Source organism: Eurosta solidaginis, chromosome 1, assembly GCF_040869045.1.
Source record: "Eurosta solidaginis isolate ZX-2024a chromosome 1, ASM4086904v1, whole genome shotgun sequence".
NCBI lineage: Eukaryota > Metazoa > Arthropoda > Insecta > Diptera > Tephritidae > Eurosta > Eurosta solidaginis.
In genome coordinates, this window is record NC_090319.1 from 111,073,724 (window position 1) to 111,099,932 (window position 26,209).

The following is a 26,209-nucleotide window of genomic DNA, read 5'->3' on the forward strand; positions in this document are numbered from 1 at the left end:
TACAATTTTGTGTATAAATTTTGCAATTTGGCATTGTTAATAATAAATTCTTTCTTTACAGATTCAATAAGTAATAGGCGACCATTAATTTGGTGAGTATTACAATTGAATGTGAATGATTGTAATTATGATATGGAAAATATTGTAAGCCACATAGACGCCATGTTGAATATATTTTTTAACTAAGCAATTTGCAATATTTTCATATTATACCTTGTATAGATGTTTATTAAGAAGTTATTTTAATTTCATCTTTCAGATAATATTTACTGCACTTTTAAATTTCTACAGCTGGTGAGTATTTGGAGCATCTTTTATTGGAATCCCAGCCAAAAATGCTCCAACTATATATGCCAGCATGACACCCTTAATATACGTCTAAAAATATCGAGAGGGGTAAAAAGCTTGACATCTTTCAAATATTATTCACGAAATACCGAAAAATGGCCCCGGACCCTGCCGAAACCGTGATTGGGATGCATAGTATTTTTGGGATGAACACCTTTTGATCGGTGTGAGGTCACAATTAAATCCGTGCAAAATCCCTTTGTACACAACTTTTTTTCTTGTGCAAAACAAAGTTACAACAATCACATCAAAAGTCCAATTTTTATTGCAAATATCTTTTCACCGACGCAAAATTGTTTGTTTTGGTTTTCGGATTCGCGATCCTCGGTCCAAAACCCGCCTTTTCTTACCCCTCTCGATATTTTTGGACGTGTATTGAGAGATTCATGCTGTTCTACAGAATAACAATAATCCAAAGGCGTAACAGAAAATTCTTTGAATAGTTTACAACAATGGTCAACCGCTGATACGCGGGTGGGTAATTTTTCGGTTTTTCGTTAATATCTTTTGAACGACTGAAGTTTTTCTCTGCCTTGGGACTATTGATGCTAAGATCAAGACGTGTCGTGCTGTTCTAGACTTTTAACCTAAAACCGAAACATTTTGTGAATATGTAAAATTTATTTTAACAATTTTCTCCTTTTTTGGAGAAATGGTAAACCAATTTTGAGTAGTTGTGTGCGGGTTAGGGGTACCGCTTTATCCCTTCCCACCGGAGGGAGAAATATACCGGTGAGTAAAAAATGTATAAAAATTTGTGTAAAGTCTTAATACAGTGGTCGACTCCTTTAAAAATCCTCCTAAAAAAACTCCACAAAATCCTCAAATGCGATCCCTAAATACAAAATCTGCAAATAAAAAATCCTCAAATTAGCAATTCCCCAAGTTGGTCGTCAGTGCAGAATAACCTTGGAGAGTTGGAAGTTAAATGTAAGGGGAGGAGGAGGAGGACTGGGGCACCTTCCCCGATCGGGGCCTGCGGTAAAAAAAACGCTTACCCTCGCTTAGATAACGTTTAGGAGACCCATCTAACGACAGTTGTTAAATAACTAGCTACAGAACATGTTGTACCGAAAAGCGCAGACACAAACTTCTGGTGGCCATAGAGTATAACATATAGCTGAATCTGCTGCGATTAATAGTGGACACACACCATTTTTAGAGGTGATGCATAGAATTAGTGCATCTGAGTATTATGCGTATTGAAATTTAGTAAGTTTAAGCGTAAGAAGAAACACAGCTATTGTTCCAGTTACATAATGCGTTCAAGTTTTTTCCGAAATTAACGCAAATAAAAGAAGAAAAAAATTTATGAAATGTGCCAACAATTTTCACTCCTACTTTCGTCTTCGCAACTGTACTTAAATAAACTATGGCGGCCACCGTGGTGTGATGGTAGCGTGCTCCGCCTACCACACCGTATGCCCCGGGTTCGCACCCCGGACAAAGCAACATCAAAATTTTAGAAATAAGGTTTTTAAATTAGAAGAAAATCCGGCCAATTTGTAGGGAAAATCAAGAGGAGCACGACGCAAATTGGAAGAGAAGCTCGGCCTTAGATCTCTTCGGAGGTTATCGCGCCTTACATTTATTTATTTTTATGTCCGTTAAAAAAAAAAGTTTGCTTTGCCGTGAGAAATATAATGAACTATGTTCTAAACATAAGCTGGGCTAAATTTCAGCGTATCCTGATAATTCTAACTGCCACGCTGCATTTGAAAATAAAAAAAATCTTTTTCGCAGGTTCATATATAGAACTGGAGAATAAATTTAAATACAATTTAAATAGTGCGAAAATTTACACACAATGGCCCATAGCCATAGTCAAAATCAGGCATGCTTTTGTTTCGTTTAATAACGTTGATTATCGTAACGAAATGATATCGTTTCGTTGGTTAAGCATGCCTGGTCAAAATAAAATAGGTTTTACATTTAGTTGCAGCTTTTTTGACATATTCCCCTCGGAAAAAAGTTTATATAACGAACTGCTTAATATACCTATAAACATATATTATATCCGTGTTTTTTTTCACACGCGTATACGTTTACGTTTGCGCGTAAAAAAAAACGCTTATCCTTGCTTAGATAATGCTTAGGAGACCCATCTAGCGGCAGTGGTTAAATAACTACAGCACAGGGTGTCCCGAAAAGCGGATACACAACCCTCTGATGGCCATAGGGTATAAATAAAGCTGAATCAGTTGCGATGAATTGTGGACACACATAGAATACATAGAATTAGTGTAGAGGGTGAAACAAAGACATATATTTCAGTTACATCTGAGTATAATGCATATTGAATTTTAGTAGGACAAATTTTATGCGCAGCAATTTCAGAGGTGTATTTAAAGTTTATCGCTTAGCGGTCTATATAAAGTTTAAGCGTAAACGGATATACGCGTGTTAAAAAACCCGGCTTATATATGTATTGAATGGGTGTAATACTGCCTTGAAGTTTTATGATCTAAATTAGATTTGTTTTAGTTTTTGTTTTACAGAAACGTTTTTGTGGACTAAACGATCAAAAGGGTATATTTTTAATCATATTGTTTTTATAAATTTTTTTGAAAAAAAATAATACTTTTGGGCCTTCAATTTTCTTTGCATCCCATCTTACTAACTTTTATAGCACGCTTCTAACTACATGTAATGAAAAATTAAAACTAAAATTGTATAGCATAAATACGACAAAATTTTTAAGAGTCCCATTTTTGATCGTTATATAAAATCGCACCTCTTGACGGCTTTTCCATCTGTTTTGTTAAATTTTTGTAACCTTGACTTTTACTTTTATTAAATAACCTTGACTTCCATGCTTCTTTATGCTTCGTAGTTCCCTCATAAAGACAGCACATTAAATTTCTTGCGCATACGTTTGAACTAATGCATGCTTTTTTGTTTTTTTTTTCTGTTCTCATTAGGCTGCGTTAATGGTGTATCATTATATATTATGGTGTGTGTTTATGGTGTATTATTATTATATTATTATTTTATATTTTCTCCCACAAGGTGAGAGGGGGCGGTTACTTTATAAAACCGCATTTCCTGACACAAATTTAAGATTTTTAGAGCCTCCGCTGACAGTCGATGAGAAAAATGAGGTAGTACAGTTGACCCTGAATTCCCTTCACCTGATGGAAGTTCAGATGGTAAATGATAGTGTTAGGCATAGAAGATTTTCAACCTGTCCACTTGTCTCCCACAGAGGCAGAAATGACGCCATCTCCAATCACGGTTGAGTCTTCTCTTGAAGCTAAAGTTTTAGACGTCGAAGATTTACAGCCAGTACCTTTGCCGCCCAGAGAGGCAGAATGGACTTTAACCCCAGATACGGTTGAAGTATCTTTTGAGGAATTCCATCTTCCCTTTTCGAATGTTGAGCTTAACTCCTCTTCAACTTCTTCTCTAATCCAAATAGGGGCAGACAAACCCAAAACACCTAAACATCTGACTGATGGAACTCCTAGAAAAAGAAAGTACCGGGAAATTATAAAAGATGAGGAGTTGGGTAGGCTACGCGAAAGAGTGGCTATTTTAGAATACAGTTTTTAGTTTAGAGGTTCATCCGGATTTAACTGTAGAAAGCCAGGACAGTCAAATCAAAGGATTATGTGCCAAATTTGCTCCACATGTGGCAGAATATGTGAGGAATTGTCTTAAAAACACACCCGAACTCCAGAGGGATATATATTTGGTAGGGAGCTTAAAACATTAGCACTAGCTGCTAGGTTTATTGCCCGTTAGCTTATACCTTAAGCCCCTATTCACCTGGCCATCCAGAAAAACACTTGAACAATTTGTTCAAAATTGGCCACGTAACCCTGGCTGCAGCTACAGCATGATTAAAGCTGAGAAGCCGTGGCTTCACAGAGGCACAGAAGTATATGTCTATCTGCTGTGATGAAATGTCCTTAAAAGTGCATGTCCAATTTGAAAGAAATAGGGATTTAATTATGGGCCTGGAGGACTATGGCGATGAAAACCGCACATCCATAGTAGGTACGAGCGTTTTAGCTGTCCTTGTCAGAGGCATCGGTGAGGAGGCTTGGACTCATCCTTTGGCATACTTTTTTGACACAAAACGTGCCGAAGATATGTTTTAAAACAATACGTATTTGAAATTATAGGTCAGTTTAATAGTTTCGGACTTCATCCCAACCAAATAGCAACCGATGAGGGGCCGAATTTTGTAGGAAAGGCCCTTCTTCGAGGTTAACGGTCATAAAATATTTTATTTCTTTGATTCCCCACATCTCATCAAAAGTACTAGAAACTGTTTGGAAAATGATAAAAATAGAGTATTTTTTTAAGACCGCCCTGTAGATTGGATGGATATTGTACAGCTTTATGAACAAGGGTATCAGTATGATATTTCATGTCTCAGTATGATATTGTACATCTTTATGAACAAGGGTCTCAGTATGATATTTCATGTACATACAAATTAACCAAAAAACATGTAAGACCGAAAGTTTTCGATAAAATGAGCGTACAATTAGCTACACATATCTTTAGTAATTCTGTGGCAAGTGCAATGTTCGCTATCTACAGCTCCCGGCTTTTAAATACTTAGTTCCAAATCTCTATCCTTTTTTAACACTACCCAGTTCGCCCTTTCTTCGATAAACTTTTTAATATGTTAATTAACATCTACTTTGGAGAAGTGGGAAATTTTAAAGAACCATTTCAAGGTACTGTGGATCAATTGAATTTTCTTGACGAGGCAGAGCAGTTCTTAAGCTCAATTAAAGTTTACGAGGAAGAATGTGATATTGCCAACACTTATCACTTCATAAAAGGTTGGCACCTAAATATAAGTAGTTTGCGTTATTTGTGACAATTCTTGTCAAATATTGGCTTTGTATTTTTACTCACATGTAAACTATGTCAAGATAAATTATGAATCTTTTTTGGTCATATACGTCAGAAACAATATAATATAGAGACATTGCATAGACGAAAAATCGTGTGAGGCAAGCTTCACAAAATTCTAGTAGGTCACATTCACCACTTACCACAGCAGAATTTGTTAAACTACCACTGTCTGTATTTGTTATTTAATAATTATTTGTACACTGTGCTTAAATTATCTTAAAAATTGTGTTAAAGTTTTTGGTGTGGTGAAAGTGACCTACTAGAATTTTGTTACGCTCCGCTGCTTTCCACCGAAGTTCGCCCATGCAATATCTTTATATTCAAAATTTTTTGTATACGTAGAGGTGGGTCATTTGATAAGAGGATAACTCCGCAGCGATTCTCGTATCTCTGGGGCATAAGTTATATTAAACGCGTCGACAAAGGGAACTGCGAACTCTTCCCTGAGGATAAATGGGAAGAATTTTCTAACAGTTCCCTAATAGCAGCTTGCAACGACGTCTTAGTTAGAGATACATCTTGGCAGCTATAAATTATAAATCTTTTTTGGTCATATACGTAGAGGTGGGTTATTTGACAAGAGGCTAAGAGGCTAACTCCGCAACGATTCTCGTATCTCTGGGGCATAAGTTATATTAAATGCGTCGACAAGGGGAACTGCGAACTCTTGCCTGAGGATAAATGGGAAGAATTTTCTAACAGTTCCCTAATAGCAGCTTGCAACGACGTCTTAGTTAGAGATACATCTTGGCAGCTATTTCAAAGCTTACCTAGGCCTATACCACGCTCATTTCAAGATATCCAAATCGATATTTCGGTTTATGTTGAAAGTAGTTTCCTCAATAGAAGCGCTTTTGTGCATTTTTCGGGATATATGTATGTATTTTAAATATTCCAAGTATCATGTCTGGATAAAACCATTGCCAATATTTGAAAATGAAATGACTGAAAGCGATTTCTTTTTTTACCAAGAAGAAGCAATCTACCAATTGCCAACTTGTGTGCCCTCCAACCGAATTGCCAGATAATTTTGATTCAATTTGTCACAGGGTTGCGTTTTCTCAAATTATGTTTGAGAAAATTATAGACGTAAAGCCGTTCGTATGTTGTGTAAATTGCAACACCAATAACTTAAAATGTATTTTTATATGAATTAGAATTTATCTTCTACTTAATAGCTTTAATAAAAAATCGGGCCATGACAAAATTAAAAATATAAGGTTTTTGCGTGTGCAAAAACAACCGCCGCTTTGAGACACTAGGGGACTCATTAAAGCATATAAAGTTATAAATTGTAAAATTATATCCATTTACACACGCTGTTATATGAACACACCAAGTAACTTTCTTTATAATATCTGTGTTTTTTTTTTACTTCTATATACGTTTACGCTTAAACTTTATATGGACTGCTAAGCGACAAACTTTAAATACACCTCTGAAATTGCTGCGCATAAAATTTGTCCTACTAAATTTCAATACGTATTATACTCAGATGTAATATTAGCCGTGTTTTTTTTCACACGCATATACGTTTACGTTTGCGCGTGAAAAAAACGCGCGTATGCGTATTGAAATTTAGTAGTACACATTTTATGCGCAGCAATTTCAGAGGTATATTTAAAGTTTAACGCTTAGCAGTCCATATAAAGTTTAAGCGTATAGACGTTTACGTGTAAAAAAAAAACACGGCTATTATTAGTGTAGAGGGTGAAACAAAGACACATATTTCAGTTACATCTGAGTATAATGTTATTGAAATTTAGTAGGACAAATTTTATGCGCAGAAATTTCAGAGGTGTATTTGAAGTTTGGCGCTTAGCAGTCCATATAAAGTTTAAGCGTATAGACGTTTACGTGTAAAAAAAACACGGCTATTATACAAATTAAAAAATGCTAAGATTAAGTGGAAAATCAAAATTATAACCTCTTTACTAAGATATTCTTGTAAATTACTTGCTGATGTTAGCGATTTCTGATGAAAATGATGGCTGTTATGTGTGCAAGGTTGCATTCCTTTGAGTTTACCGCGTTTACACCATGAAATGTGCGCGTAAATTTATACAAATTGCTTAATGATTTTTCGTACAAAATTTGACAGTTCCTTTACGCACTAGATAAATTTATACGTTTACACACTTTATAAGGCATTTGTGAGTTTAAATGAGTTCCCCTACTAGTGTTCATCCCCAAAGTTCGAATCATTCCTAAGGATAAGGCTTTTATAGATTTGGGTATTTAAAAATTGGCTTCCAAATAGTAAGGTTGCACGCTTCCCTTGTTTAACAATTTATGTATCCCTCTATTTTACAGGAGTGAGATTTTTTTACAGTACATTTGTACAAGCTTATTTTCTTTGCAGTTGTCTGGTGTTAAGTATTATTATTATTACGTTATATATCCCATTTCCCCACCATGTCTACTTATGGCCGTGACAGAATGACATTTTTCATATATATGCGTTTAACACAAGCTTATGCATTGCAATAGCATCGCCACAATCAACCAAGATGTTGCGTTTGTAAATATGAAGGAACTTCAGACTTGGCAAGTTGGAAGTTTATTACGCCTTGCCAATTCACATACAAGATTTCGCGAAGCACTGTTATAAACATTCTCCGTATACAGCAAAAATACTTGCTAACATATTTTGTGTCGTAATCGATTGTTATATTGCAGGTTTTAATTGCGAAAAATGTTAGAAAATTTACCAACCAGTGGGAAAAATAATTTCACTTGCAAAGTGTGCCAACACCCTTAGTCAAATTCTTCTTCTTCTGATTTGCTTGTAACAAAATTTGGGAGATGGCTACTTTTCAATATCAGATGGCGCCAGTGTCGCTCATTCTATCGTTCTCCATAAAAATACGTGCAATCTACTCGTAATGCATAAGCTTGTGTTAAACTCATCTATGTATATGAAAAACTGCTTATGTGTCGGAACTATTACTACATGTCATATTTTTCTAGTCTGTCACAGTACGTAGTTGTAAATATATATATATGGACCTGAATTGTACAATCTTTTATTTTTTTAACATACACATTGCTTAGTCATTTTATTGTTTATATCGCACGTTTTATTAGGGGGACTCATGTAACCGTATAAATGCCTTATAAAGTGTGTAAACGTATAAATTTATCTAGTTTACGCACGAGCTGTCAAATTTTGTATGAAAAATCATTTACACAATTTGTATAAATTTACGCGCACATTTCATTGTGTAAACGCGGTAAACTCAAAGGAATGCAACCTTGCAGACATTACAGACGGCATTTTCATCAAAAATCTCCAACATCAGCAAGTAAAGGCGTTTTAGTTTTGATTTTTCACTTAATCTTGGTATTTTTTAATTTGTATAACAATCAAAAAAATTTTTTTGGAAATAATACAGCTGAAAAACAGTCAAGTTTATCAAGAGTATTACTAGGTGCGTTCATATAACCGCATGTGTAAATGGATATAATTTTACACCTTATAAGTTTATATGCTATCATGAGTCCCCCTATTGTAAATTAATTCAACTCAAAATTTTGATCTCTTTAGATATTATGACAGGCCAAGGCAACCAACTGGCGAGATTACACTGACATTTATAAAATCAAATTAGCGGACATAAATGATTGAAATCTCATTTTTCTAATGAAATAAAATTTTGAATTACATCAGGTGTTTTTTTTTGCAAGCGAGCTTGAAAAACGCTTCCACTAGCTAAACAGTTTCATTATGGCAAAACCATACAGATGGTTACTTTTTTTTAGCTGCTCTGACATTTCTACTTCTAGCGCAGTATGTTTTTGACACCTAACCAAAGAATTACAAAAACAAAATACATGAAATGCGTGTGTTTGTTTGTACGTATGTCACCCCGCCACCAAGCTGTTATTTTGTTATTTTTGTTTATCTGCACATTCGTATGTTCATTTCAATCGCTCGTTCACAATAGTGCCCTATTTTTGAATATGCAACACTATACAACACTATCAATCAGGTCGACAATTACCTAAGCGGTTAGCCAACTCAACTCGATTACTTTTTATTGTTGCTTTCCCTGCAATTCGGTAAGCTAGCTACCCTGCAAAAATTGTTGCGTGTTCCATTTTCTTCATGTTGGAGTACTCTAACAATACTCCTTTGCAATACATTTGCGGACCACCATCAGCCGATCATTGCTCGTTTTTTAACGACAGTGATCACGACACGATGACGATCGAACAGAGTTGCCAAAAGTAAAATATTGCATGCAAATAACTAATACTAAAATTTTACTTTGGCAACTCTGGTAAAATGCAACAGCGCACTGGTTGTATGTATACATATTATATTAGTTTCTTTATTCACGTATGCGTATGCGTATTATATTAGTTTCTTTATCCACGCAAATGCTAAATAACATAAGAATATTCGTAGTATAAAATATAAAAGTTGTATTGCACCTCTTCATTTACTTTCAGTTTAAATTAAATTCACTTCGATAATTCTTTCCGACACAATTCCTCTTTAGTACTTTGGCATATGATCCTCTGCGGGTGCTCCATGGAGTAATACAGTGAAAGTACTTTGGAAAGTACTCTCACGTATGTACTCTATGGAATACTCACAAACAAAGCGAGAGTGGGATCACCTACTCCTCTCCTAGGACATGGCAATGTTAATTGGAGCACATTTTTTGTATGAATACAGATTAGATTTCGAGGAGTCCTATACTCCCAAAGGAGTATTCCTTACATTATTTATAGATTACTCGCGTTTTTTGAAGGGTAGTGTTTTAATTGTAATAGTTTGCAACGAAATACAGCTATCTTTGCAATAAAACGTGCGATGTACATACATATGTAATACGTACCTGAATTGAGCAAAATTTTATTTTTCTTAAAACTGTTGCTTAGTCATTTTGGTAATTGTGTAGTTTAGGAGCCCCACCCTAAAATTGGGCCTTTTTTTCAAGTGAGGTATCAAAAGACGCGTATTCACGTCTAGATCAGGAGGAAGTTAACTTTTTGTACCCGTTTAAAAGTTATCCGCGAAAAACTGTTCCATTGGGTACGTTTTGTTCCGGCACAATTACGTTACTGTAGGCACAGGAATCAACTCAATTCCGATATTTGGTATATTAATGTAATTTGATATACACGAATTAATGAAAAAATAACTTTGAATTTCACTTATTTATTCTTATTAAGGAAACCCAAATATAAACAAGTAAGGAAGGTTAAGTTCGGGTGTAACCGAACATTACATAATCAGTTGAGAGCTATGGTGACAATGAATGCGTTTGTACGATATGGGTATCAAATGAAAGGTGTTACTGAGCATTTTAAGAGGGAGTGGGCCTTAGTTCCATAGGTGGACGCCGTTTCGAGATATCGCCATAAAGGTGGACCAGGGGTAACACTAGAATTTGTTTGTACAATATGGGCATCAAACGAATGGTGTTAATGAGTATTTTAAAAAGGAGTGGGCCTTAGTTCTATAGGTGGATGCCGTTTCGAAATATCGCCATAAAAGTGGATCAGGGGTGACTCTAGAATGTGTTTGTACAATATGGGTATCAAATTAAAGGTACTAATGAGGGTTTTAAAAGGGAGTGGTGGTTTTTGTATAGGTGGTCGCCTTTTCGAGATATCGCCATAAAGGTGGACCAGGGGTGACTTTAGAATGCGTTTGTACGATATGGGTATGAGATGAAAGGTGTTAATGAGTATTTTAAAAGGGAGTAATCCTTAGTTCCATAGGTGGACGCCGTTTCGAGATATCGCCATAAAGGTGAACCAGGGGTGACCCTAGAATTTGTTTGTACAATATGGGCATCAAACGAAAGGTGTTAATGAGTATTTTAAAAGGGAGTGGGCCTTAGTTCTACAGGTGGACGCCGTTTCGAAATATCGCCACAAAGGTGGACCAGGGGTGACTCTAGAATGTGTTTGTACGATATGGGTATCAAATTAAAGGTACTAATGAGGGTTTTAAAAGGGAGTGATGGTTGTTGTATAGGTGGTCGCATTTTCGAGATATCGCCATAAAGGTGGACCAGGGGTGACCCTAGAATATGTTTGTACAATATGGGCATCAAACGAAAGGTGTTAATGAGTATTTTAAAAGGGAGTGGGCCTTAGTTCTACAGGTGGACGCCGTTTCGAAATATCGCCACAAAGGTGGACCAGGGGTGACTCTAGAATGTGTTTGTACGATATGGGTATCAAATTAAAGGTACTAATGAGGGTTTTAAAAGGGAGTGATCGTTGTTGTATAGGTGGTCGCATTTTCGAGATATCGCCATAAAGGTGGATCAGGGGTGACCCTAGAATTTGTTTGTACAATATGGGTATCAAAAAAAAAGGTGTTAATGATTATTTTAAAAGGGAGTAATCCTTAGTTCCATAGGTGGACGCCGTTTCGAGATATCGCCATAAAGGTGGAGCAGGGGTGACCCTAGAATTTGTTTGTACAATATGGGTATCAAATTAAAGGTACTAATGAGGGTTTTAAAAGGGAGTGGTGGTTTTTGTATAGGTGGTCGCCTTTTCGAGATATCGCCATAAAGGTGGACCAGGGGTGACTTTAGAATGCGTTTGTACGATATGGGTATCAAAAGAAAGGTGTTAATGAGTATTTTAAAAGGGAGTAATCCTTAGTTCCATAGGTGGACGCCGTTTCGAGATATCGCCATAAAGGTGGACCAGGGGTGACCCTAGAATATGTTTGTACAATATGGGCATCAAACGAAAGGTGTTAATGAGTATTTTAAAAGGGAGTGGGCCTTAGTTCTACAGGTGGACGCCGTTTCGAAATATCGCCACAAAGGTGGACCAGGGGTGACTCTAGAATGTGTTTGTACGATATGGGTATCAAATTAAAGGTACTAATGAGGGTTTTAAAAGGGAGTGATGGTTGTTGTATAGGTGGTCGCATTTTCGAGATATCGCCATAAAGGTGGACCAGGGGTGACCCTAGAATTTGTTTGTACAATATGGGTATCAAAAAAAAAGGTGTTAATGATTATTTTAAAAGGGAGTAATCCTTAGTTCCATAGGTGGACGCCGTTTCGAGATATCGCCATAAAGGTGGAGCAGGGGTGACTCTAGAATGTGTTTGTACAATATGGGTATCAAATTAAAGGTACTAATGAGGGTTTTAAAAGGGAGTGGTGGTTTTTGTATAGGTGGTCGCCTTTTCGAGATATCGCCATAAAGGTGGACCAGGGGTGACTTTAGAATGCGTTTGTACGATATGGGTATCAAAAGAAAGGCGTTAATGAGTATTTTAAAAGGGAGTAATCCTTAGTTCCATAGGTGGACGCCGTTTCGAGATATCGCCATAAAGGTGGACCAGGGGTGACCCTAGAATATGTTTGTACAATATGGGCATCAAACGAAAGGTGTTAATGAGTATTTTAAAAGGGAGTGGGCCTTAGTTCTACAGGTGGACGCCGTTTCGAAATATCGCCACAAAGGTGGACCAGGGGTGACTCTAGAATGTGTTTGTACGATATGGGTATCAAATTAAAGGTACTAATGAGGGTTTTAAAAGGGAGTGATGGTTGTTGTATAGGTGGTCGCATTTTCGAGATATCGCCATAAAGGTGGACCAGGGGTGACCCTAGAATTTGTTTGTACAATATGGGTATCAAAAAAAAGGTGTTAATGATTATTTTAAAAGGGAGTAATCCTTAGTTCCATAGGTGGACGCCGTTTCGAGATATCGCCATAAAGGTGGAGCAGGGGTGACCCTAGAATTTGTTTGTACAATATGGGTATCAAAAGAAAGGTGTTAATGAGTTTTTTAAAAGGGAGTAATCCTTAGTTCCATAGGTGGACGCCGTTTCGAGACATCGCCATAAAGGTGGGCCAGGGGTGACTCTAGAATTCGTTTGTGCAATATGGGTATCAAACGAAAGGAGTTAATGAGTATTTTAAAAGGGAGTGGGCCTTAGTTCTATAGGTGGACGCCTTTTCGAGGTATCGCAATAAAGGTGGACCAAGGGTGACTCTAGACTTTGTTTGTGCGATATGGGTATCAAATGAAAGGTGTTAATGAGTATTTTTAAAAGGGAGTGGGCCTTCGTTCTATAGGTGTTCGCCTTTTCGAGATATCGCCATAAAGGTGGACCAGGGGCGACTTTAGAATATGTTTGTACGATAAGGGTATCAAATGAAAGGTGTTAATGAGTATTTTAAAAGGGCGTCGGGCTTAGTTCTATAGGTGGACGCCTTTTCGAGATGTCGCTATAAAGGTGGACCAGGGGTGACTCTAGAATGAGTTTGTACGATATGCGTATCAAATTGAAGGCATTAATGAGAGTTTTAAAAGGGAGTGGTGGTAGTTGTATATGTGAAGGCGTTTTCCAGATATCGACCAAAATGTGGACCAGGGTGACCCAGAACATTATCTGTTGGATACCGCTAATTTATTTATATATGTAATACCTGCCAAGATTTTAAGGCTTTTTTATTTCGCCCTGCAGAACTTTTTCATTTTCTTCTACATAATATGGTAGGTGTCACAACCATTTTATAAAGTTTTTTCTAAAGTTATATTTCGCGTCAATAAAACAATCCAATTACCTTACCATGTTTCATCCCTTTTTTCGTATTTGGTATAGAATTATGGCATTTTTTTAATTTTTCGTAATTTTCGATATCGAAAAAGTGGGCGTGGTCATTGTCGGATTTCGTTCATTTTTAATACCAAGATCAAGTGAGTTCAAGTAAGTACGTGAACTAAGTTCATTAAAGATATGTCGATTTTTGCTCAAGTTATCGTGTTAACGGCCATGCGGAAGGACAGACGAACGACTGTGTATAAAAACTCGGCGTGGCATCAACCGATTTCGCCCGTTTTCACAGAAAACAGTTAACGTCATAAAATCTATGCCCCTACCAAATTTCAAAAGGATTGGTTAATTTTTGTTCGACTGATGGCGTTAAAAGTATCCTAGACAAATTAAATGAAAAAGGGCGGAGCCACGCCCATTTTGAAATTTTCTTTTGTTTTTGTATTTTGTTGCACCACGTCATTACTGGAGTTGAAATATTGACATAATTTACTTATATACTGTAAAGATATTAAATTTTTTGTTAAAATTATACTTTAAAAAAATTTTTTTTTCAAAGTGGGCGTGGTCCTTCTCTGATTTTGCTAATTTTTATTAAGCGTACATATAGTAATAGGAGTAACGTTCCTGCCAAATTTCATCATGATATCTTCAACGACTGCCAAATTACAGCTTGCAAAAGTTTTAAATTACCTTCTTTTAAAAGTGGGCGGTGCCACGCCCATTGTCCAAAATTTTACTAATTTTCTATTCTGCGTCATAAGTTCAACTCATCTACCAAGTTTCGTCGCTTTATCTGGCTTTTGTAATGAATTATCGCACTTTTTCGGTTTTTCGAAATTTTCGATATCGAAAAGTGGGCGTGGTTATAGTCCGATATCGTTCATTTTAAATAGCGATTTGAGATGAGTGCTCAGGAACCTACATACCAAATTTCATCAAGATACCTCAGAATTTACTCAAGTTATCGTGTTAACGGACGGACGGACGGACGGACATGGCTCAATCAAATTTTTTTTCGATCCTGATTATTTTGATATATGGAAGCCTATATCTATCTCTATTCCTTTATATATGTACAACCAACCGTTATCCAATCAAACATAATATGCTCTGTGAGCTCTGCTCAACTGAGTATAAAAATCGCGCGATTTTATGTTACGATTTAAGCGAGAGGGGTAGGGAAGAGAAGAAAAGGAAAGGAAGGGAAGAGAAGAGGAGTGAAGAAAAGAGAAGGAAGGGGTGGAGAAGAAGAGGAAAGGGTGGGAAAGAGAAGAGAAGGGAAGAGAAGATGAGAAAAGACTGCGTCTAAATAAAAATTAAAATTCTAAATATATGCCAGCATCACTTTATTTGGATAAATATGTAGATGTTTTCTCATCTCTTTTAATATATTAAATTGCAAAATGTTCAGTAAATTACAAAAACAATGTAATTGTATGTTTATTTAAATTTATGTTGAGCAGCCACCACCTTGTATTAATCCTAACAGAGAACAACAAAGGTAATTCCCATCGTTGCTGAGCTGGCAACACTGTTAACTTTCATGTGCTTTTATTTGGACAGTAATTTTTCGCAATATTTGTGTTGATATTTTATAAGTAAATTAGTGAAATTTCAAATAATTTTTTCGTTAATTTGTTCAAGATAGCTTGCGTTAATATACTAAATAATAAAAGGAAAGTGATGTATGCGCTTAAAAGATTGTAAACGTGCGGGACGTCTTTTCGAGATATCGCCATAAAGGTGGACCAGGGGTGACCCTAGAATGACAATATGTATCACACAAACCGGTTTTACGCCGATAACTTTTGAACGGGTGAAAAAAGTTAACTTCCGTTTTCCGGATTCTTAATCTAGACGTAAATGCGCGTCTGCTGATACCTCACTCGAAAATCTTGGCCCAACTTTAGGGTGGGCCCCTAAACTGCACTACTACCGTCATTTTGTTGTTAAGTCGATATATTGCAAAGTAGACTTGCGCGCCTGAATTGTTGCCTCTTGGGTGTTGTGGAAGTGCAATACGAGAAAACTATTGGACTATTCACGTGGGTATCAACTTTTTTAACAAATATAAATGGCTTTAGTGTACTTTGTTTTTGTTAACTGGGTTAGGTACATATGTGACCACATATACTGATAGCCAACGTGACGTGAATATCCAATATATATTCAACATGCTCTATAATCCAATTCTTCTATTTATTTTAATTTGTTTATCAGCATGGAGCACGTGATACGAGGAAAAAAGACAAGGAAAAACTAAAACGGATTTTGGTGTAACATCCTAATTTTTCCAAAAACATACATATGTTTGCAATTTTGTATTTTGTACCAAACAGTTATTTATTAACAAATGGCTTTGTATATTATAAAATAAATAAATTTAAAATTTTGTTGAATAAATCCTTATAAAACTACATAACGTTGCAGAAAAACCTCTGGTGTACATTAATTTGTCTTTAGTATATGCAGTTGACAAATAAGTAGCAGCGTGCTCGTAGTAAGACGTGGAACAGCAGTTTACAAAAATTAAAATGTTTTAAAGAAATATTAATTAAAATGAAGATAAACAAGAAAAACAATTGAATTAGCTTCCTTTTTATATAAATAACCATTATAACTTATTATAATTTTTCGTAAACATTAGCCTGTCCTTACAAGTTGCAGTATACCGCACATATACTTCTCCATGCCCAAAAACAATTTACAAACATTAATTTTTTTTAAAGAATTATTAATTAAACTGAAAAGAAAATATAATGGCAAGAAAAGCAATTGAACCACCTTCCTTTTTATGTAAATAACCATTATAATTTCTTATCATTTTTCCTAAAAATTAGCCTGTCCTTACAAGTTGCAGTATACCGCACACATACTTCCCCATGGTCAAAAAGCAGTTTAAAGAAATTAAATTTTTTTAAAGTATTAATTTAAAATGAAAGAAAACTATAAAAAGCAATTAAATCAGCTTGCTTTTTGTATAAATAACCATTATAATTTCTTATCATTTTTCCTAAACATTAGCTTGTCCTTACAAAATGCAGTGTACCGCACATATTTACACACATATAATACATACAAATTTAATATTAGCCGTGTTTTTTTTCACACGCGTATACGTTTACGTTTGCGCGTGAAAAAAAACGTCTATCCTCGCTTAGATAATGCTTAGTAGAGCCATCTAGCGGCAGTGGTTAAATAACTACAGCTACAGCACAGGGTGTACCGACAAGCGGAGACACAACCCTCTGATGGCCATAGGGTATAACTTATAGCTGAATCAGTTGCGATGAATTGTGGACACATATAGAATACATAGAATTAGTGTAGAGGGTGAAACATAAACACATATTTCAGTTACATCTGAGTATAATGCGCACTGAAATTTAGTAGGACAAATTTTAAGCGCAGCAATTTCAGAGGTGTATTTAAAGTTTGTCGCTTAGCAGTCCATATAAAGTTTAAGCGTAAACGTATATAGAAGTAAAAAAAAACACAGCTAATATTAATATACTTAACCATAGCCGTGTTTTTTTTACACGCGTATACGTTTCGTTTGGGCGTGAAAAAAAACGCCTATCGTCGCTTAGATAATGCTTAGGAGACTATCTAGCGGCAGTGGTTAAATAACTAACATAACAGCACAGGGTGTACCGAAAAGCGGAGACACAACCCTCTGATGGCCACAGGGTACAACTTATAGCTGAATCAGTTGCGATGAATTGTGGACACATATAGAATACATAGAATTTGTGTAGAGGGTGAAACATAAACACATATTTCAGTTACATCTGAGTATAATGCGTATTGAAATTTAGTAGGAAAAATTTTATGCACAGCAATTTCAGAGGAGGAGATTTAAAGTTTGTCGCTTAGCAGTCCATATAAAGATTAAGCGTAAACGTATATAGAAGTAAAAAAAAGACACGGCTTATGTTTAACAGCATTCTGGTGCACAAATGAAGCCTGCAGATTATCCCATTTCTTGTTATTCCAAATTTACTACGCAATCTGCTAAGAAAAAAATATGGAAAGGTGCGTCCACACCAGAAACAAAACGTGTTACAAACAGTTATATAACCAATGTTATGTAAATTGTTAGAAATTCAACTGAAAAATGTTGTATAACACGATATTGTGTAACTTTTTTTTGTTTTTATAGCAGGTTACATGTTACCCAGAGGTTGTTGGTAAAGATCAAAGGGATTAGATAACTTGGTTGTATAACAAGTTGCAAGTTGTTTTAAAACAATTGTTATACAACTTTGCTATTTCGTTACCGGTGTGGACGTACCTTAACATACAACTTTTGATGTTCGAAAAATTACATTATTACCTACTAGTAGCTGCATTGTAACAGATTACTCAAAAAATCATAGCGGATGCGTCCATAAGGCGCTAATACATTATGATGACTTGATATAATATTAATACATCAATGGCTATAAAACCACTTACACTATTTAGTGCTCCTTCACTTGCAGTATACGATCGGTCACAGCACCCACATCTCCACTGGAAATTGTGTAGTTTTTTTTGCGTTCCTGGCGATTTCACAAAGACCTTTTATTATGATATCAGTTTACTGAAAAAGATGCATTGCAATAGATTAGCTAAGAATTCAAGATGAAATTGTAATTAAATGAATAAATCAATTTAATATTTACCTATAGAATAGGCCCTGATGTGCATATGTAGATGCACTTATGTGTCCTGTCCTCCCTTCTTTGGCGCTTGCGAAGTCAAAGCTTCTTCAACCTTTATTCCTAAATAACAGAAATGAAATGTTTTCAATTTATAGTTACCAATATTTGTACGAAATATTACAATATTTACTTACCAATCCCAAAATTTTCTTTGTTTTCAAACGAACACCGCACGAATATTTTAACGAAGCTGCCATGTTCAAAAGCATGGTTGCATTTCGTAGTACGTACTTTTTTAAAACCTCAAGGAACGCTTACTAAAAAGCATATCTATCTTATATTTGTACATAAATATGAACATATAGATGTAAAGGGCCAATTAATGGTGATTTATAACCATAAATCCATAACCAGATAAAACAGCTGATCGGACCTACCTTATGGAAATCAATGTAATCGATTTCCACCCAGCATTTTTTGAAATTATTAACCATATTAGAGTCTTTTTCGAGTCTCCAGCATGATCAAAATAAGCATATATGCGCCCATTTTCTGATCAGAAAAGACTCCCTCGTCGGGAGAAAATGGTACCCTACGCGCGACTAGACTTGGTGAGCCTCTTTTAACCCATATTTCTAATCAGTATTTAGTCCTTTTCGAGTCATATTTACCATCATTTATGAGTCTTGTGGGAATAATTTTTAAGTGTGTTTTAAAGCTTTTGCGATTCTTTCTCGAGACATTTAAGAGTCTATTTGGAATCTTATTATACTCATTTTTACAAATATTTGGGAGCCGTTTAATGGTCGTTTTTGAGCAATTTTCTACACATATTCGAGCCGTTGTAGAGTTACACGTAAACTATTTTTGAAAACATTTTTTAGTCTATTCTGACTCATTTTTTAGTCGTATTTATAAGCATTTTCAAATCTTTTCCAAATACTTTTTTAGCCGCTCTTTGCGAACAATCTTCGACCTAAAATTGCAACCGAGCAGCATTTTGTATCGCTGCGACACTACAGCGCCAAGTAAAGAGAAGAGAAGGAATACCTGAAAAAAATACAAATAAGCTTTTTGCTATTTATGCACTTGCACATATTTTATTTTATTCTTTTCAGTGTTGTTGATTAAAGTGTAACATAACATTAACAGTGCGGTATCTGATCACCACTGTAACCTAGTCCCAACAACGCTAGCTAGTATTGAACAGACTTGCTTTAATCTACTTTTAAATAAAGGCAGACCATCAATACCGAAATCTAAAGTTAGATTCGGGGTTTTCCAATTGTTTCCGGATAAGAAATCTGTTAAACATTTCTTCAGTCTATAGTGAATATATTTACCTTCTCCAACATTTCTCTCAACAACACAACATGGGGTTTTCAAAATGGTTCTGCTATCTTTTGGTACGTTAATGTTGCATCTTCGCAACAACAATAAAAGTGCGTTAATTGCACAAAAACTAATTTGAAATTGTGTAGCCCATTTCGCAAGCTCGTCACACAAATTGAATTCATTTTCACCGCTTTCACTATCAGAGTAATATATGTATATCACTTTCTTTACTCGGATTTACATCATTGAAACTACTCCCAATTGAAGGTTGGTCTAATGCCACAAGCTGCTCGATACTGTCTGCAGAATGCAGTCTTTTATTTTCTACAGCTAGTAAATTAACGGTTTGCTTTTTAGCCAATCGTTTTAAACGCTTAGCTGACATTGCCTCTAAAGTAAATTTACTTCCGAATTTTATTATGTTAGCACCACGCGCGATTCAAATTATGATGCGGCCGATATTAACCATTATAAATTGAAGTGCAATTCTTCAAGACTTGATTTCTTTGAAAAATTATCTCGTTAAAAGCAATGAAAGCAGACAAAAATTGTTTACTCAATCATATTTCGATCCCCAATGTGATCAATTTGTGATCGCTTTACATTTTGTTGTTGCTTTTTCAATAAATCATATTTCACTCATAAGAGGGAGTCGATTTCGAGTCTCCTTTTGATCGCAGAATTGATTAAACAGTTTTTAGTCGTCAAAAGGAGTCCAAAAAGTCTCATTGTGGTGATTTATACTTTAATCAATCTTCCATATGCTATGTGGGTTAATGGTGCCATACCATAAGGCTAACTCCATAACCTTACCATAGCCAACCAATTGTTTTTTGGTTTTTCGCCATATCTATAATACTGCCCATCAAAATCGTTTTGATTTTAGCGCAGTTCTCTGCGTAAATAGCGCAAACAGTGCACACACCGGGCAAATCCTTGTGCAAATTGGTAATTGGCACAAGGAGACTTGAGCTGTGTAATTGGCGTATAACCTAAAAATATTTGAGTTGGTGAATTTAATAACTTTTTGTAGATATTATTCATTGTTTTGGATACGTTATGACTAACAGACTTATTTTTTGTGGAATATCCCAGCCAGCATTTTTTGAAAATTTTGATAAAAAACTATTCAAATATCATACCCCAAGATGATTAAAAACGTTCAAATTTAAAAGCATTTTCTGTTCGAAAATTAACGTATCGTCGGGAGAAAAATGTACCATAAATATGATTATTCTTGAATAATCATTTATGATTCATATTTCGAAACACTTTTTATTCATCTTTTTATCATACTTGATATTACTGGAACATTGTACTTTACTTCTTTTGGAATAACATTTGATTACTTTTCACAGTCATTTTTTGATCACATTTAAGAACAATTTTCAATCATATTATATGATGGTTTGAAATCATTTGTGAATAAGATTGTGATTCATTTTTCCATCATATTTAATACATAACTAAATACTATACAAAGATCATATTTCATCAGGGGGTGAAAGCATCTGGAAGCTCGGAAGTAAGCTTTTTGAACCGCAGGTAGTAATTAACTTTACCGTTGTACACACACACGACTAGAACATCCAACATCATCTATGATCATCTTAGGTCATGGTAAAGTCACGATTTTACTTTGTCTGATATCATTCTTTAAATATAACAAGATGTTTTCGACAATCATAGCTCATGGAGGATGCTGAAGCCGGGTCCAGGCGTGTCGATCAAGCTTAACTTACCAGCGGTTAAACAGCTTACAACTTCCGTACATCGGTTCCATCCAGTATGTCTTTTCTGGGAAGCCGCATCTAGAGAAATCCTAGAAGACATCTTAGGTTAGCAGCAGCACTTATATTACTTTTAGTCTTGAATATGTGTTGTATATTTGTAATTTTTTTGGATTTTATGATTGAAAAATTGTGAGCTAATGAAGAAAAATCAAATTTTCAATGAGAAGTATTGTTTTAACAAGTAAAAAATTCATCATTTATTCAAGAAAAGTAGTCTGCAAATATTAAGAAAGTTGATTGAAAAATGATTTTAAATTTTTGATCACCGAAGTTAAAGAAATTAAATTCAAAAATGATTCCAAATTGTGATTGAAAAATTGTTCTCAGTTATTGATCATCAAAAGCAAACAAGTTTTATTATTCTCTATGTTCATTTTTATAAAATCTTAAAATTTATTCATCAAAGTTATTCGAAAATTATTTCAAAAAGTGATCGAAAAATGATTTTCAGTTTTTGATCATTAAAAGTAATCTTATTTTATTATTTATTTTGTTCAACTGTATGAAAACCCAGTATTTATTCGCAAGGAGTAGTCAAATTGTATTGATATGAAGGAAAGTTCAAAAATTTATCATCTAAATGCTGTGTGGGATGTTTGTAATTTTTTGCGCTTTCTTCATTTTTATGAAATTTTCACAATTTTTAGGTTAAGGCACCATTAATCGATCACATTGGAGATGGTTATGGATACGGGTATGGTTACGACTATTGCGTTAGGGTTAAGGAAGTTTAATTGGCCCTTAAATAAGCGAACACCAAAATTGCAGACCATTAACTTTCGGCAATTCAATTTTTTTATTATTTTCGAAATTTTTTTTAACTATGCAAAGCAATGCCAAAATCGTTTTCGTAGAATCTCTAGAAAATAAACGAAAATTTCAAACTACATATTTATTTAAAGTTTTTTTAATTTTTTTGTTCACATTTTAACACTTAAAACCCAAATTTATTTAATTCCAACTGATTTTATAAAACTGCATACTCGAAGGAATTCGGCAAACTATAAATAAAAAATTCGAAGCTTTCGTAAATGCCCAATTTTTGAATTTTTAAACAAATTTTTTTGAGGTTGGTTTGCATAATTTCACAACTTCGAAAAGTGTGTTGAAGTGTAAGCAATTCCTGGGAAGAATAGGGAAAGGGAACACTATACATTTGTATTGGCTGACTGGGCATATGTAAAAAGATGGAAATGAAAAAGCGGATGAGCTAGCTAAGAAGGGTGCATCCTTCGATGCTTGTACCGTAGACGTCCAAATCAGCTTGTGATAGAATAAAAGAAGGCGTGAGTTGCAAATGATTGACCAAGCAGGAAAGGCGTGGAACTGCAAAGTATCGCGCGGCGCTGCAAAATGTCTGCAGGTCTTATAACCTTAAACGAACAAAGTTGCTTTTATCGCAAAAGAGAGGACTGTAGGCTCATGCTGGCTATTACGGCTGGATAATGTCACTGTCTTCACGCTTTGAAATAAGGCCTTGTAAGTGATAGCGGATGTAGAAAGTGCGGGTTGGAGGAGGAAACAATCGGGCATGTTTTGTGTTCGTGTCCTGTGCTCGGAAGGTTAAGACTACAGATATAAGGAGTGGCACAGGCTGACAGATCTAAAAGCAGCAAGTAGCATAGGTCCTAAAAAGCTTTTAGTATCTTCTAAGAGAACGGAGTTATTTTATAGCTAGGTCCTCATTTTTTATAGTTAAATAATAATCACAAAAGCGTCACCATAAATTCAGCATAAGTAGCTATGGTTTTTATGACAATTTTGAAATTAAAGCTAAAAAAGCAGCCTACCAAGGGAGACACGAATCACCCTGGCCCAATTTCGTTCTGCATATTGTAACAGGTTAAAATCTTACTTGTCCAGAATCAACCCCGATACACGAAATGTATTCCTGCATGCGATGTGTCTTCACATAACACCAATAAAAGCTTTTTTTTTAATTTGACGATCGGCGTCTTTGATTGCAGGTGAAAAATCAAATGCATTTTTGAAGTATTTAATAACAAAGTTTATGACTTATGTACATGTAAGTCAAGATCAGATGTATAATTTTTTTCTGGCTGTCATTGTAACCTTGGCTACTTTTTTAAGGCTACTGGATTTGAACTCGCTAAATTTAAGATAAATTGAAGGCTACGCGCATTGAATATTCATACGGGCAGATTCATACTGCAAAACAATATTGAGAAAGAATGGACGCAAAAATCGTGAACCGAGCCTCTGGTGAGAGGGTACTGTAACAGGTTAAATACCCTCTTACCAGTGCAGAATCAACCCCGACATACAAAATATATGTCCTGCTTGCAATGTGTCCCCACATGACACCAATCATGCTTTCAATTGTAATGTGGAACCAACACCTCTAACACCGCTCTCATTATGGTCCACCCCTGTTGAAGCTGCAGATTCTTTGGATTCCCGTTAGAGGATATTTATGACAATTTGTGATCGGAAGCATCTATTGGATTTTCATTTCAGTGGACCTTACTGACAGCGATCACAATATCATCACTTTTCACCTAAACGAATGGTTCGGAATACATATCGCACAGGTTAAGATAAACACTGGCATGGGAAGCATCCAAGGCTGAAATTGTGTTGTTGTAGCAGTGCTTCGCCCCATCCAATAAGTGAAATCTTCTTATGAACCTGATTATCATCAGCATAGTGAGGCAAAAGAGCTCAACATAAATGATATAAATATACCACCACAATTGGTGGTGGCACTGCAACAACCACAGCAGCCGCCACAACAAGCACAACCAGCAATTAAAAAATCATATATATGTTTACATATGTACACATATATACTTACCAATTTATCTTTTGCTTGTATTATATGTTGAATATTAGTAAAGTATACCTCTGTCCGGAGATATTTCAGTTAAAATTGGCTAACAAAAATTTGCCACAACCGAATGACTTGGTAAATTTCGGCGGAAGTCCTTTGTATACAGCCCATCTCTGTATTCATTATCATTGACTTTGGATATTTTGAATTAAAGTTGATGATTCGTCCTGATAAAGTCGGCTTCTTATACTGCTTTACACTATTTACATACGTGTTTTTATATTAGACCTAGAGCCGGCAAAAGCAAATTTATTTTCTTTATACTGAACTCAAATTTACACCAAAAAAATAATTCACTGAAATGCTAATTACCTTTTTCTCCAATGCTGAATTGTTTTCCATCTTACCTCTTCAGAATTTTCTTTTAAATGGGCGATATGTCAAAAGTACAAACTTTTGATTCGATGATATACAGTGTTTAAGAAATAAACGCAAGATCCGCAAAAAAAAACAATATTGTATTACGGTTTACTTTATTGCGATTCTGGCCATTAGAACAAGAGATTTTTATAATAATATAAAATCTCAAACACTTAAAATATTTTATTATTTTTCCGAGCTGATGGCCTGAGTAGCCAATGCTCTTTCAGTTAGTTCTGATATTCATACGAGTACCTAACCAGTAATAATTATTTTTCCTTTATATTCTAAGATCCAATTGACATATGTATAACGAGATTATTAAAATTTTTTCCAAAATATGCAGTGCGTGTGCTTGTTCGCTGTGAACTGTATGAGCAAGCTTGTTTTGAGTGGGATATTCACCATATCACATTATGCGTCACATACATACATATGTACATACACGTTGAATTATATCGAATGGTGCAAAAAGCCAGCCAGCGCTATTTAACTTCGAGAATACATTTATAGGTATGTATTTCCATTCATATTAGATTGACATTCATAAGCACATATGTATGTACATATTTATGCATGTTACCAAATTAATGCAACATACATAAACGGTTAAGAACGCATAAATCTCTTCAAAATACTCTTTCAACAAAATTTTTAAGCATTTCGTTAAAATTATTAAACAAAAGTTCTATTTTTTGGTATGTTTGTATGTATATGCTAATGTTTCTGCTCTAAGGAGATTTAATATATCTATCTCTATATATATAAAGAGGTATATATGTTTGTATGCAGCTTTGGGCTCCGAAACCACTTTGCCAATTTTATTTCAATTTGCAGGGTCACTTCACGACAACCCGAAGAGTGTTCCTGTGACGTTTCTTCCCGCAAAGTGGGACAGAGTACGATCTATTCACAAATTTTATTCACGGTTCGATTTGCCTGAAATTTGGTATACAAGTAGGTACCCCTTTGCCTTACTTACTTAATTAGCGCTTAAACGCTTATGATCGACCAATGGGAAGTTAAATAATTTTTCACGTGATCCTTCCAGCGGAGTGGGGCCGGCCTTTTCCTCTGCTTCCATAAGCGGGTTCCGATAAAAATGTTTTCTTAACCGGAGCTTCATCTGTCATTCGCAAAATATGGCATAGCCAGCGTAGCCGCTGCGTTTTAATTCGCTGGACTATGTTGATGCCTGCGTTAAGCTCGTACAACTTATCATTAAATCTTCTTCGGTACTCGCCGTCTCCAAAGCATAGAGGTCCGTAAATCTTTCGAAGAACTTTTCTCTCGAGCACTCCCAGAGCCGCTTTGGCTGACGTTGTAATGGTCCATGCTTCTGCATCATATAGGAGGACGGGTACGGGATAAGTAACTTGTAGAGCATGATTTTCGTTTGGTGACAGAGGACTTTACATTTCAATTTACCTAGTCCGCAGTAGC

At 35.4% G+C, this 26,209-nt stretch overlaps 1 long non-coding RNA gene across 1 annotated transcript in view; it reads left to right on the forward strand.

The window, feature by feature from the left end:
* LOC137236730 (uncharacterized) overlaps positions 1–16,131 on the forward strand; it is an 84,036-nt gene extending 67,905 nt beyond the window's left edge. Inside the window, exons 3-5 of the long non-coding RNA XR_010948602.1 lie at positions 62–92; positions 260–294; positions 16,002–16,131. This is a non-coding gene — a long non-coding RNA (uncharacterized lncRNA). The remainder of the gene's footprint in view (positions 1–61; positions 93–259; positions 295–16,001) is intronic.
* The last annotated feature ends 10,078 nt before the right edge of the window (positions 16,132–26,209 follow it).